Genomic DNA, 14,750 nt, shown 5'->3' with positions numbered 1-14,750 from the left:
TTCTAATCTTGCTTGGACTACCCAAGACTGAAAAGCCTGACTGGGCGTTTGCCACTTTCAGCATGTCCCTCCCCAATCATAATAGTCATAATGAACATTTAATGAGCACATCAGCCAGAATTTGGTGTCTTAAATGGTTTATAGCTGTTATCATTTTTTAACCCTAAAAACAATCCTGGGAGATAAAGTCCTATTATTTTTTCTGCTTTTTTTAAAAATTTATTTTGTATTGGGGCATAGCCAATTTGCAAACAATGTTGTGACAGTTTCAGGTGAACAATGAAGGGACCCAGCCATACATATCCATGTATCCATTCACCCCCAAACTTCCCTCCTATCCAGTCCACCACACAACATTGAGCAGAGTTCCATGTGCTATACTGTAGGTCGTTGAGACAAGTCTTATTATTATGCCCACTTTACAGATGAAGCAATTGATGCTCAGAAAGGTTAACTTATTCAACTAGGAAGTGCTGCAATAGAATTATTATTTATGATAATATTTCAGAAGCTACTTGGGAGTTCTTGTGTGTGTGTTTCATCTTTTTTAAAAAATGGATAAAGAATTTGCTGGATATTGAATTCTGCAATGAGGAGGATCTTCTCAGGGTTTGAAGGCAATATTATATCACCTTCTAACTTCCGCTGTTGTTGAATAGTCTCTTGCTATTCTTATCCCCAATCCTCCTAGGGTGATATGTTTTACCTGTCTGAAAGTCTTTAAGACCTTCTCTTTATTTTTGATGATCTGAAATGTTGTCATATGAGCCTTAGTGTCAACCTTTGTTCATTCATCACACTGGAAAGCCATTTAATCTGAAGATTTCTAGGCAGCGTTCTTGCATTTTTTTCATTGTGTTTCTTTTCTGTGTACATTGTTCCTAAGCTTCCTAACAGTGGGATAAAAGACACAGGAGTTTGGCCTCGAGTTTCTTAAAAATCTTTCCCTCCTAATAACTATCTTTTTAGTTTTTAAAAATTTAATCTTCTGATTTTCTCAACTTCATCTTCCATCTCTTCTATTACATTTTTTTCATTTTCACTATTATATTTTTAGTTTCTAAGAACATTTTCAAAAAAAAAGAATTCTTTCCAAGAACAACATGTTGATTTTTATAGATATAATAGCACTCTGGAGATAATACAGGTGTTTGGTTGTTCCAATGCTTCTGGTTCCTATACTGTCTTTATTTCCTATCTTCATTTTTTTTTTTTTTTTTTTTGGAGGAGGGTGGGAGTCTTTGCTTTTTTGTATGGAAGACTTTTGTCAAAGTCTTAAAGATAGTTGGCTGTGTGTTTACATTTGATGGACAGGCTCTGAAAAGTGACCAGGAAGCTTGATGAGTTTTGATAATTGTACAAAGGCAATGTTTTGCTTTTGGAGGCCCCCAATTGTTAGTATCTATTGATCTTCCCTTGGAGGCCACTCATATTCTCCAAGGAATCTCTCATCTCCTGCGGAATGGCAGTGCGGGAAAGGGAGGTATGATCATAAGACAAGAAGCTGGAATTCAAGGAGCAGGAGAGAGAATCGACCACTTAATGTTCCAGATATAATGCTATTGAGATTTGCTGGGAAGACTTCGGAAACAGAGAGTTGGAAAAAAAGGGTAGGAAGAGGCATTTTATTGGTATCTTGGTTAAAACTTATTCTTGTCTAAAAATTCCAACACTGTTTTTTGAAAACTCCAACACTTTCATCCACACAATTTATTTTGAGATTTCCATGTCAAATGGCTCCAATAAGATGTTATATTTCTGTTCCAGTTTCCCCTTGAAACTTTCTTGAGAAGTACTAATATTGGGAATAATGCAACTTAATGTTTGAAAGTATTTTAAAATATCTCTGTATTTAAGAAGATAGATACAGCTTTGATATTTAAACTCCAGAATTTACTGTTTTTCTGTTATCTATATACAGTTCTAATCTGATTTTCCCATTTAATATTTTAAGAACATTTCTGTCATTAAACAGTCTTCAATAATATTACTTTTAAAAGCTATGAAATATTCTATTATATACACATAATTTATATAACTATTTCTTTATTGTATGAATTTTTTTTCAATTTTCATCTTTCCTACAAAGAATCAGGATTGATATTTAATGGTTGTGCATGAGCCCAACCACACTAATACACCACAGGAGGCATCTGCTCTGATTAGTTGGTCCCCTGGCCATGACCGTCATTAAAATGCTTTTCTTTTTTTTTGGCATACCAACCTTATAAACAATATGGGAGTAACTATCATCAGAACTAAGTCTCAGTGCAAGATAACAATTATTTATTTAGCATACTTTCCTAGAAAAAGACTGGCTATATACTAAGTATTAATGTTTTTGACATTTTTGACAAGCATTGTGAAATCAATTTCTAGAAAGGCTATAACAATTTCTAATCCTACCAGCAGAATGTGAGAGCTTCTCTTTTCTACAAAGGATCTTTTTAATCAGTAAATTTCTCAAGTGACCCTGAATTCTTAAACTCATAAGTAACATCCCAGACTCACGTAATCTAGTCTCCCTCTTGAACGCTGCGTAGAATAAACTCCTGTAACACACTCCAGGCACGCAAACTTTGAATTAGCCTTCTCAACCTGGGCTCCGTGGACACTGACTGTAGAACGTATGCTTAGAAAAGATAATTCTGTGGTCAAATAAATGTAGGTGCTAGTCCTGTCATCATCCTTCCTTTTGAGAGTCCCAGAGCTCACCAACACAGTAAGAATGTTGAAAAGATCTGAAATCCATTTAGAACCACTTACCTCTTTAATCTAGAGTTTCCCAAACAATATCCATTCTTCAAGTAATGTCTTCAGCTCAGTTCAGTTCAGTAACTCAGTTGTGTCTTATAGAGACTCAAATGACTAGGTCTTCAGAACAAGTTTGGGGAATCTGGTCTAGCTCAGTTCAGTCGCTCAGTCGTGTCTGACTCCTTGTGACCCCATGGACTGCAACACGTCAGGCTTACCTGTCCATCATCAACTCCTGGAGCTTGCTCAAACTCATGTCCATTGAGTCAGTGATGCCATCCAACCTTCTCATCCTCTGTCATCCCCTTCTCCTCCTGCCTTCAATAGTGCCCAGCATCAGGGTCTTTTCCAATGAGTCAGTTCTTCGCATCGGTGGCCAAAGTATTGGAGCTTCAGCTTCGACATCAGTCCTTTCAGTGAATATTCAGGGTTGATTTCCTTTAGGATTGACTGGTTTGATCTCCTTGCAGTCCAAGGGACTCTCAAGCATCTTCTCCAACACCACAGTTCAAAAGCATCAATTCTTCAGTGCTCAGCTTTCTTTATAGCCCAAATTTGGTCTCACGTGTGTCCAAAAAGCATAATCCTATCATTGTACAAGTGGCTTTCCCTGGTGGCTCAGTGGTAAAGAAACTGTCTGCCAATGCAAGAGACAGGTTTGGTCCCCGGGTCGGGATGTTCCCCTGGAGGAGGAAATGACAACCCACTCCAATATTCTTGCCTGGAAAATCCCGTGGATGGGAGAGCCTGGCCACTTATAGTCCACGGGTGTCTCAAAAGAGTCGGACACGACTCAGCAACTAAACAGCAACAACAATCACTGTGCAATAACACAGTGTTCACACTCAGTAATCCCACCACTAAATAGCATGATAAACATAAAACAAGCAAGGAATTAAAACCACTGACAAGTAATAGAAAAACTTTCCTATGAGGACAAGCTTTAAAAAAACAAATTCTGGAAAGAGGGATGATGAAGGAGACATAACTGAATGGGTTGAGAGGCTTTCTAGATTCTGAAACACGACACTGGCAGTCCATAGAGCAGGAGGGACATGGTTTAACCTTCACAGGGGACAACAGAGTTAAGGAACTCATTACCCCACTCAAGTTCAAGGAACATTTAGGCAAATTAGTGGATGTCAGGTTCAAAATGGATTACTTGAGGAAAGCTAAGGACCTGCAGAAGGAAAACATCTCTGACCTTTGGAAACTGACATCAGAGAAGGAAATTACCGTGTTCCTCCTTGGAATCTGCCAGTCATCACTTAGTCTTTTTCTTAAAGGTCTCCAAGGGAAGAGCCCCTTGCATCCTCTAATAACCCATCTCATGCTATTCCATCATTAATCACTAAGAAAGATCATTCTCATGCCCACTGAAGCCCTTCACCTTCTCTCCTCTCTGGGGCTTAAAAATAAAAATTTAGAATTCCTTACTTCTTTTATTTATTAATGTAAAAGGAGGGGAGGACAGTTAGAGTGTGGGGAACACCCAGAAACCTCATTCAGTATTGATTTTCGGCCAGCTTCAAGGAGTAATTTTGAATTTTGGAGCTTCCAGCAAGATAAGTTTAGCATTCACACTTAAAAAGAGTATAGGTCCCCAAGATACCCTCCTGCCTTCAGTGGTTCCTGAATAATAATTTTTATGAAGATGATATTTGTTGAGGCTTGTAGGTCCTCTCTCCAGAGGTCTCTTCTGTAACAGGGCATCTCACAAGATGACCAGCACCACAGAGCCCAAAATTTCCAAGCACTTTGGCCACACAGTAGATAAAGCCAGAGACTTCTTTCCACAGGTCAGCATCTCAAAAGACCTCAGATGAACTTGTTAACTTTCTCAACCTTTGCAGAGAAGAGGGAGCACCTGGAAAGGAGCTCATTCTATCATAGAGAAGACATCGCTTACCCAATCCACTTTGCTTTATTTATGCAAGAAGTCAACCAGAATAGGAAGGGATTGGCCCAAAGTTGCCAAGTTATTAAGAAGCATGGCTGGGTTTAGAAGCCTGGATATCCTTCAGCTAAGAGCTTTATCCATTAGCTTCTATTTCTCCTACACTGAACACTTTTGCCACCTCTATAAGGGCAGTTAATGAGTCAGAGTCTAGGAAGATTCCTCTCATGAAGATGAAATCCCTGGATTCCCAGTCTGTAGGGACAATGGAACTTCCCCGCTGGGTTTTGAGGTCTTTGTGTTGTGTGTGTTAAGAGTTAAACCTTTGACCGGATGTGAACTCTTCCAGAACAAACCCTCCAACTGCCTAGCAAGACTCTTCCAAAAATGCCTTTCTTAATTATGCAGAAAGCATCTTTTTTGCTAGGTTGCCAAATACTATTGCAGGGACTAGTGCAGAATTAGGGCTTGTTTTCCTCTCTTCCCCTTAACTGTACACCCTTAGCCTGGTTTTAAATTTCTCCATCCTCCATTGGTATTGGCAACCGTGGATTAGTAATGCTAAAAAATTTATCTTTACAACCTATTGTCTTGGGTAAGATGGTATCAACAGCTCCAGATGGACCAATCTCTAAGAATAATTTCACTTCCCCTTATCATTGACAGGAATCACATTTACATATTCTACTGGTGGGTGAGATAATGCAGAGATGATTAATGTCCCTCGATGTACAGATACCTGTAGACTGTTTGATCAATGTCTCCCCAAGAAAGTGTCTTTCAATCCGGAAGCTCCAAGTCCAAAAACGCACTGTGATTAATGTAACTAAATGTTTGGGGTCGGCAGAAGCTGCAGGCTCTTTCTTGTGTCCCCGTCACACTAAAGAGAGGTCACAGGAAACCGGATTAGTCATGTGTAGAAAAAGTCTATGGGGCACTTTTGAGGGGGATGAATTTCTTTTAAAGTCCCTTTAAAGAAAGAAGCAGAATCTCCCTTGGAATGGCTCCTCCAGGGAACAATGACACACTTTCATGCAAGTATCAGTCCCATTTTGAAAACCAAACGGGTCTGATCCTATGTGTTGTATTGGAGTTAGGACCTACCCTGATTATTTCACACATTTGTTAAGCAGAAATATCTGGTTTCTCCAGGTTATCGCTTAGAGAGGCACTGGAACCAGCTGGAATGATATTCAAAAGGCATGAAGAAGAGTTCGATATTGTATGTTGTTTTCTAATCCTCTAGATTTATTTCAGCATTTCCTCTGAGGTGCCTTGGAAAATAATTCAGAGTTAGGGTTTCCCATCTCTGGAGTCCAGATAGAGAAGAGGTTAAACAGGGACTCTGAGGCCAGCTTGAACTGCCTTACCTCTCAACACTTTTTGTTTTTATAAATTTGTTTATTTATTTACTTATATTTGGCTACATGGGTCTTAGTTGCAGTACATCAGCTCTTCACTATGGCCCGTAGGCTCCTCTCTTGTGGCCTGAGAGCTTAGCTACCCCATAGCATGTGCGATCTTAGTTCCCCAACCGGGGATTGAACCCACGTCCCCACACTGGAAGGTGGATTCTTAATCACTGGACCACCAGGACAGTCCCTTGACCCTTCCTTAACCTAGGTGAAGTTGGGGCCTGTTTGAAATCTTCCCGTGCCTCAGTTTGCGTGCATGCTAAGTCACTTCAGTTTGACTCTTTGAGACCCTACGGACTGTAGCCCACCAGGCTCCTCTGTCCATGGGATTCTGCAGGCAAGAGTACTGGAGTGGGTTGCCATGCCCTCCTCCAGGGGATCTTCCTGACCCAGGGCTCGAACCTGTGTCTCTTCTGTCTCTTACATTGACAGGTGGGTTCTTTACCACTAGTGCTACCTGGGAAACCCATGCCTCAGTTTACTCACCTAGAAACCTAGAGTAATCAGCATCAGTACCCTTCGGGTTACTGGCAAGTTTAAATGAGAAAACATTCTTCACGGGCTTCGTTCAGTGCTCGGCACTTGGCAAGAATTCAATAGATTCTCGCTATTGTTATTGTCATCATTAATCCTAAAAATTGCTTGTTGAAATGTCTCCCACTCATGTCTGTCTCATGCACACTCCCTGCTAACAATGAGGTGAGGTTTTTTTTTTTTTATTAGTTGGAGGCTAATTACTTTACAATATTGTAGTGGTTTTTGTCATACATTGACATGAATCAGCCATGGATTTACATGTGTTCCCCATTCCGATCCCCCCTCCCGCCTCCCTCCCCATCCCATCCCTCTGGGTCTTCCCAGTGCACCAGCCCTGAGCACTTGTCTCATGCATCCAACCTGGGCTGGCGATCTGTTTCACCCTTGATAGTATACTTGTTTCAGTGCTATTCTCTCAGAACATCCCACCCTCGCCTTCTCCCACAGAGTCTAAAAGTCTGTTCTGTACATCTGTGTCTCTTTGAGGTGAGGTTTTATTCAGGTATAGTCTGGCTAGGTTCCTCCTGCAAAGAGATCTATTTTCCACTGGAAAATATTTTTAAGGAAATCATATTCAATTCAAGTACATTTACATAATAATATGCATATCTAAAACCTGACTAGGCTAGGCTGCCCCTAGCTGTGGGAGCTGAGGAGGCCATATTTAGGAATACAAATGACTTCAGGAATATGTTTTGGTGCCCTGGAATGCTTCCAAGGAACACACGTGGGTTGTGATTAAGTGGCAAGACTGGAAGATACTGGAGGAATTAAGAAAGAGAATCCGGAACCACACACAGTGGTCAAATTCAAAAGACGGAGTTTGGGAAGGATGAGCCTGAGATGGGAGTGGTGGGAATTTCTCAAAGGAGAGCATAGGTCCTGCGAAAGCCATTTGACTCCCTCACTCATTCATTCATTCATTCATTCAACAGACATTTACTGAGTGCCAGGGAGAGTTCTAGGTGTTGGGATAATGTAGTAAACAAGTCAGACTTCGTTTCTTCTTTCATGAGGTTTAGATCCCAGCAGAGTGAGCAGATAGGACAAGCAAATAAAAATATGGTCATTTCAACCAGGCATAAGTACAGTGAGGAAAACGGAGACCGCCATGCCATTCCTTCCCAGAGCAATGAAGAGATGCTTCATAGAGAAGCTGCTCAAAAGCATCTGAGGATCCTGGATGCCCTGTCCTCTTTTCTGTCATGTAAGATTTTGGAAAAATCACACTCTCACTGGAGCCTTTATCTCTCTGGAATATAAGAGTCATGATTCCAAGTTCCCAACATGGAATCCTTCAAAAGGCAGGTCATCCAACACTTCCACATTCCAGCCCAGGTTTAGCAAACACCCAATAGTTCTGCTGCCCAGGCTCCCATCCTGAGCCCATGGCCAGCATCACCAGTCCTTTGTGATATTGCTCAGCCACAGTCTAACTCCAGGCAGAATCTTATCAACCCATCAGAGTGGGCACTAGGGGGCTAGCCCTTGGCCTCTACCCTGGATGAAATTATGGAAGTTGTACACCCATGGCTGATTCATGTCAATATATGGCAAAAACCACTACAATACTGTAAAGTAATTAGCCTCCAATTAAAATAATTAATTAAATTTAAAAAAGAAATTATGGAAGTCAGAGTAGACATTCAATCTCCTTGCCCACTGACACAATCAGAAGATGTAGTTACTACCTTGCACAAGAAAGGGAGAGATCGCTATATGATGGCATGTGTCACATCCTTACTATAACCACATTCTCTTTCCATGGGCATCCTTACCTACCAATGGCAGGACAGGGATCCCCAGCTGGAGCCCCCGGGGACCTGCAAGGCTGGACACTGTGGTCTGTCCCTTCCTCCGTACCACACAAACACCCTCTCTGAACTTGCATTTCAGAAGAAACACTGGATGGACTTTGGAGTTGTACCAATTAGAGATTATATCCTGACTCCATTCTTTGCCAGGCATGTGATCTTAACCTCTCTAAGCCTTAGTTTCATAATAGGTACAGTGGGGAAATGACAGTATTCAACTAACAGGATGAGCATTAAGTGAGCCGGTACATTCAAGTCCTTGTGCATTGTTAGCGCTCAATAAATGGTATGTATCACTATCCTTATTATTGCTGCTATCTGTCAACAATGAAGGAAAGATGGATGGAAGGAAGGAAGGAAGAGATGAAGGAAGAGAAGGAGGGCAGGCAGGAGGGAGGAAGGAGGAAAAAGAGAGAGAGAAAAAAACCACGAGAGAGCGTCACTGGGACAAAAATGTCTATTGCCTGCTAAATAATGCAGAGTGTTTGCCCTTTCAGACTGTGAAGGTTTAGAAGAAGGTTTATGTAATTTTGCATTTTTTTCCAACAGGGAGAGACAGCCAGGAGGGAGGGTGGCAGCAGGGGAACGTGTCTCCAGTACAAAAAAAAAAAAAATTCACATTCAATAAATGGGAAAATTATTTAAATAAGCAATCCTGAGGAAAAAAATACAAAAGCCAATTTTATTCATAAAACAACTGATTTACAGCATTCTAGCTAAGAGCAGCTTTTAACTCAAGCCTCTGAGATCCTATTTATTATTCAGCAAAATATTCAAGATTAATAAAGGTATCTTTAATACTAATATAGCAGCAAGAGCTAATATATGTAAAATAATTATTATGAAAAGTATTATCAATATTTGGGGGAATAATGTACATGCATAATGAATGAATTTTGCCCCTGGGTTTAGGCTTATATCTTGGCCTGATTTTGCATGAAGAAATTCTGCATTATAATGAAAGGCAAAATGATCACACATTATAACCGCAAGTTTTTTATCACTGCTTAGAAGGATCCTAAAACTGTCACCTAAACAGGAAATATATATATATATTCCACATAAGCATGTATATGGTGAGATGTATCATTCTCTGAAAGGCTGGAAACACCCAAACACCCAACTGCTTTCAAAAATGACAATTATCAGCCTGAAGAAGTAAATAAGAAACTTTATGATAGCCAAATATCATAAAAACTGACCAAATTTTAGGCAAAGGAAGGGTTGCTTAGATTTCTTTTTCAGTCTAAACATTTCTGAGGATGAAATCCTCAGGGATTTCCAAATGGCATATACAAACTAAATCATATAAAGAATGACTTTCATCTTCATGAGCCTTTGAAGACCTTTCAAAATCAAGCAGAAGGTCCTTCTCCACCTCTCCCTTCACCCCAAACTTCTGAAGTAAAATTCAAATTTAATGCAGCAAATGAATGGACATCCTTCCTTTCACCAAACCTTGTGAAAATACAAAGAAAAATCTGGAAGCATTCTTTTCCTTCTAGAACAGAGAATCATAAAATCAAACACAAAAAGGGATCTCAGCAATCAGCTGTCTAGTCTATTCCCTCATTTTTTTTTTTTTTAAAGGAAGCTGAGGCCTAAAAATGGCAAACTCACACATTTCCTTACCTCTATAAGCAGGAAAATTTTGACCACATGCCCCTCCCCAACCAAGCTCAACCAATGAAGATGCAGTGTCCACAGATGACATCATCTGTTTCCATGTGGAATCTCTACCTTCTCAAGGCAGTGGTGGAGTACATTGGGGGCCAAGTCAAAGTTGGCCTTCACCACCACCCTCAGCAGAAGCCCCAATCTGAACAACAGGTCAACTCACCCTGGCTCCGTACTTTGCGCAAAGCATGGCTTCACTCAACTGCCTCTATTCTTCCATCGACGTTTCAGTCACGAAGATTTCTACCTTAAATGATCCCTAAGATGAGGCAGGCATGTTCACCATCACCTAAAGAAAACAAAAGTTTCCGAACGCTTTCCAGCTCTTGAATTTATGTGTAAGAACTCATGTTTGAAAGGTTTTATTTTTTATGTTAAATGACTACACCGTAAATCTCACCAACGGCATAAATCAGACGACGCCAGACCCAGGAGTGAGGCTGAGGCCGATTTATGACGAGGCATGAGAGAGGAACAGTGTGTTTTATTTGTTTTACCACCTGGCATTTACACGCAGAGGAGTCTGGGGGGAACTGGCCTGTACGGGCCAGGGAACAGTCCACAAAGCTATAATAAATCCACCTGTGACTGGCAATCCACCTTGGGTTAAAAACTTGGACTCAAATAGCCACAAAGATATGCCGTCTGGTGGGAGATTCTTGATCCTGAGTAGAAACAGTGTTGGGTTGGAAAGCCAGTGTGACAACTGCCATGTCTTGCCTAGCTTCAAACACTGCTAATTAATGTTAATAGAGTCCTTTGCAGACTTTTCCACCTTTGTTGTTGGGAAATTCAAGATCATTATGAAACATTTTAAGGGAAATTTTACAAGTCTTTAAATCATGAAAATTTGTTTTCAAGAGTACTGAGTCTTTAAGGGCCTCTCAGCAAATCATATCTCTGGGATAATATGTGTGTGTGCTCAGTCGTATCCAACTCTTCATGACCCCATGGACTGTAGTCCACCAGGCTCCTCTCTTCATGGAATTCTCCAGGCAAGAATATTGGAGTGGGTTGCCATTTCCTTCTCCAGGGGATATTCCTGACCCAGGGATCAAACCCGCATCTCTTGTGTCTCTTGCAATGGCAGATTCTTTACCAACTGAGCTACCAGGGAACAATCATTTATTAAACAAATATTTAATGAACACCTACCATATGGCAGGTCTATCTTCTTGCAGAGTTTAGCATCTAGTAGGGGACACAGAAAATTTTCTAAAATAGGTCAGAGAAGAATAATTGCCCCAGAAATAAACAAAGGAGAGAGTGATGGGATGGTCAAGAAATGTCTCCTTGATAAGTGGACATTTCATTAGAGACTTGAAGGAAGTGAAGGAAAGAGCCACTGTGTTAACAGAGGTAAGAACATCCAGCCAGTACAAAGGCTGGAGGTGTGAGCAAGGTTAACATCTCTCAAGGAGAAACCAGGGAGACCAGGGTGGCTGACAAGGAAAAAGTGCCAGAGAATAGAGGCTTCCCAGCAGTTCAAAAGGAGAACGTTCCTACAAAAGCTTTGTAAACTGAAACAGCATAGGGTGAAGAAGCAATAACCCTGGGACACATCTTGCTAAGAGATGCACCAAATAAATCTAGATCAAGCACAGATGCTGGATCAGAACTCTGGTGGCCAGATCCTGAGAGGCTGAGTGTAGTTTCCGGGGAAGGAGCTTGGGGGGGGGGGCACTCTCTGCTCTGGGTGTGCGTTACCTTTCTTGTGGCTGCTGCGAAACAAATGCTGAAAGCGAAATTCACTCGTCTTCATGAATCACTCATCTTCATGAATCCTCTTCAGGTTTCTTTCACCAATCAAAAACTGATACTATTGTAGCTCTTTCACAAAACTTGTTAAAAAAAAAAAAAAAAAGGGAATGCCTGTAATACCAGGCCAGATCCAAGGGTGTGTGTGCATGCATGTCACTTCAGATGTATCCAACCCTGTGCAACCCTATAGACCATATCCTGCCAGGCTCCTCTGTCCATGGGATTCTCCAGGCAAGAATATTAGAGTGGGTTGCCATTCCCTTCTCCAGGGGATCTTCCCAACCCAGGGTTCGAACCCTCATCTCTATTGTCTCCTTCATTGGCACTCCAGTTCATTACCACTAGCGCCACCTGGGAAGCCCAGATCCAAGGCTACTGGGGACCAAACCCATGGAAGGGTTTGGGCTTTACCTCTGAGTGAGATGGGAAACTTAAGTTTGAGCAAAAACACAGTGATACGACCTGTGGTTTTGAACACATCACTCTCTTACTGGAGATCAGAGCATTGGCAAGGATAGAAACCAAGAGATCAGTTAGCATACTATTGCAATAGTTCAAGCTATGGGTAAAGCAAAAGGTGACAAATTCCCTTACTCTACTCGCATCTCAACTTGCACCTAAAGAAAGTTTTTCACTAACTACTGGACCCATTTTAAGAAACACAAAAACATGGTTAAACCCAGAGCCTGAGAGCACTGGATAATTTGGAAAAAAAAAAAAAGAACAGTTTTTGAAAACTTAAATATCAAGTCCAGAGGACATAAATCCTTTTCATTTTGAGAAATATTAAGGATATTGGGCTTCCCAGGGGGCGCTAGTGGCAAAGAACTCACCTGCCAATGCAGGAGACCTAAGAGATGCAGGTTCGATCCCTGGATTGGGAAGATCCCTGGAGGAGGAAACGGCAACCCACCCCAGTATTCTTTTTTTTTTTTTTGCAAGTTAAACCATTTATTTCCCCATTGGTTAGGCCTTTCAAGGGGTCTTCCGATGAAGCTTGTAAAGTGAAAGTGAAGTCGCTCAATCGTGTCCAACTTTTTGTGACTCCATGGACTGTAGCCTACCAAGTTCCTCCATCCATGGGATTTTCCAGGCAAGAATACTGGAGTGGGTTGCCATTTCCTTCTCCATCACCCCAGTATTCTTGTCTGGAGAATCCCATGGACAGAGGAGCCTGGCAGGCTACAGTCCATAGGGTCGCACAGAGTCGGATACGACTAAAGCGCCTTAGCACACACACAAGGATATTGCAGTTCCATTCACGCTATGATTTCACTAGGATCAGGATGCATTCTTGGATGATAGCAGTCTTTTTGGTGATCTACCTAAGAGAAAATTGTTGTTGCCGGGGTAGTTTCAGTTCCTGGGAAAGTCTGCTCTAAATCTGTTTACCACTGTGTCAAGAAGATAGTGCTAGAGACTTCTTTGGACTTAATTAAAGCCAACCGGGACTTCATAGAAAGAAGGAAGTGAAGGTGCATCGAAGGAAGGGAGAGGCTGGGGGCTACTCCACCACATCTTCTTCCCGCAGATTGGTTTCTAGTCACGTGAGCGTATTGGGAAGAACACTTAGCCGTGATTACTAAGAGAGGAAGGTTTGGGGGTGGGGGGTGCACCGCCAAGACAGTGAAGGATTGGGCCAAATGGGAGGGAATGGACAAATTAATGATTAAGGAAGATTTTTTTCCTTCCAGGAGTCGTGTCCAGCCTGGCCTCCCAGATTTGAGCAATCTTTCACTGTCAAGAGAGGCTGGGAGATTGATTCAATTAAGATTAGCAGAGTCGAAGAAATGGCATGGGTTAGTTTTGATTAGTGATGTCTTGTCTCTCATCTCGGCGGCGGTGGTGGCCAGAACACAGGCGGAGTTTCGCTCCATCAGGTCACGGGGAAGGCAAAGCGGGCTTCCGATGTGGGGTTCATGGACCAGACCCCCGGGGGTGCAGAAGTGGTAATCCTTTATGATTTTCTTCTGAGGTCTCTTCCATTTGTCCTTCTTGGCGATGGTTTTCTTATAATTAGCTACATTGTCTAGAGGAACATGAAGGAGGTGGGAAGACTCTGAAATGTGGGGGGTCATTGCGGGGTACAATTCCTTGAAGCAAATGAATGTAATTGGAGGTCTCATTAATTCTGAGGTGATGCCCGGCTGCCCTCTCCTCTCCATCAGGAGGGCGGTGGAACTCTCCAGAAGGTAAGAGCATGTTTGAAGCAAAGCGGGGCAGGCAGCTCCCACATCTGCTGCAAAGAACCTCACTGGGCTTGGGGTCCTGGGGTGAAGAGACGCAGGGAACATGGCACTCTCACCTCCTCCCACTTCCACGCCAAGAAACCAAAATGCACTGGTGCTGTTGGTCGCTGCCCTGTCGGTCTTTGCCTTATAGGAGCAGCCTGCAAAGGCTTAAAATAAATGTGCCTTGCAATTTACTGGCGCCTCTAAATTCATATTCAGACCCTGTTGCTGGATAAGTTTAATGAAAGTGGTACTTTCCACAAGGTCCCTGGTGGCATTAGTTCACATTACAAAATCATTATACATAATTTGACACTATTGTGCACCGTTAGCTTAGAAAAAGAGCTTGTTTTACAGCTCTGGGGACAGAGGTCCCTCCAGATAAGGTTGGGCTTATGAGAGAGGGAGAGTGGAAGGAAGGGCCTCCCTCTGGTTAGTAATGAAGGCTTTGATGTTCAATACAGCTACTCCCCTTATGCTCATCAAGACAGATATTTAGTCCAAGGGAAAAAAAAATTAACAAGTTACTCTCTTAAAAGGCAGCTGTGGACCACGTGCTAAGCTCTATTACTCTTAAAGCAAATATTTCATCTGTGCTTTAAAGGCCTCTCCCAATGCAACCAACCCCCAATGGGTAATTTTTGTGCTGAAAGCTCCTGTTTCT

This window comes from Cervus elaphus, chromosome 4 (genome assembly GCF_910594005.1).
Source record: "Cervus elaphus chromosome 4, mCerEla1.1, whole genome shotgun sequence".
NCBI lineage: Eukaryota > Metazoa > Chordata > Mammalia > Artiodactyla > Cervidae > Cervus > Cervus elaphus.
This window is presented reverse-complemented; position numbering follows the sequence as displayed.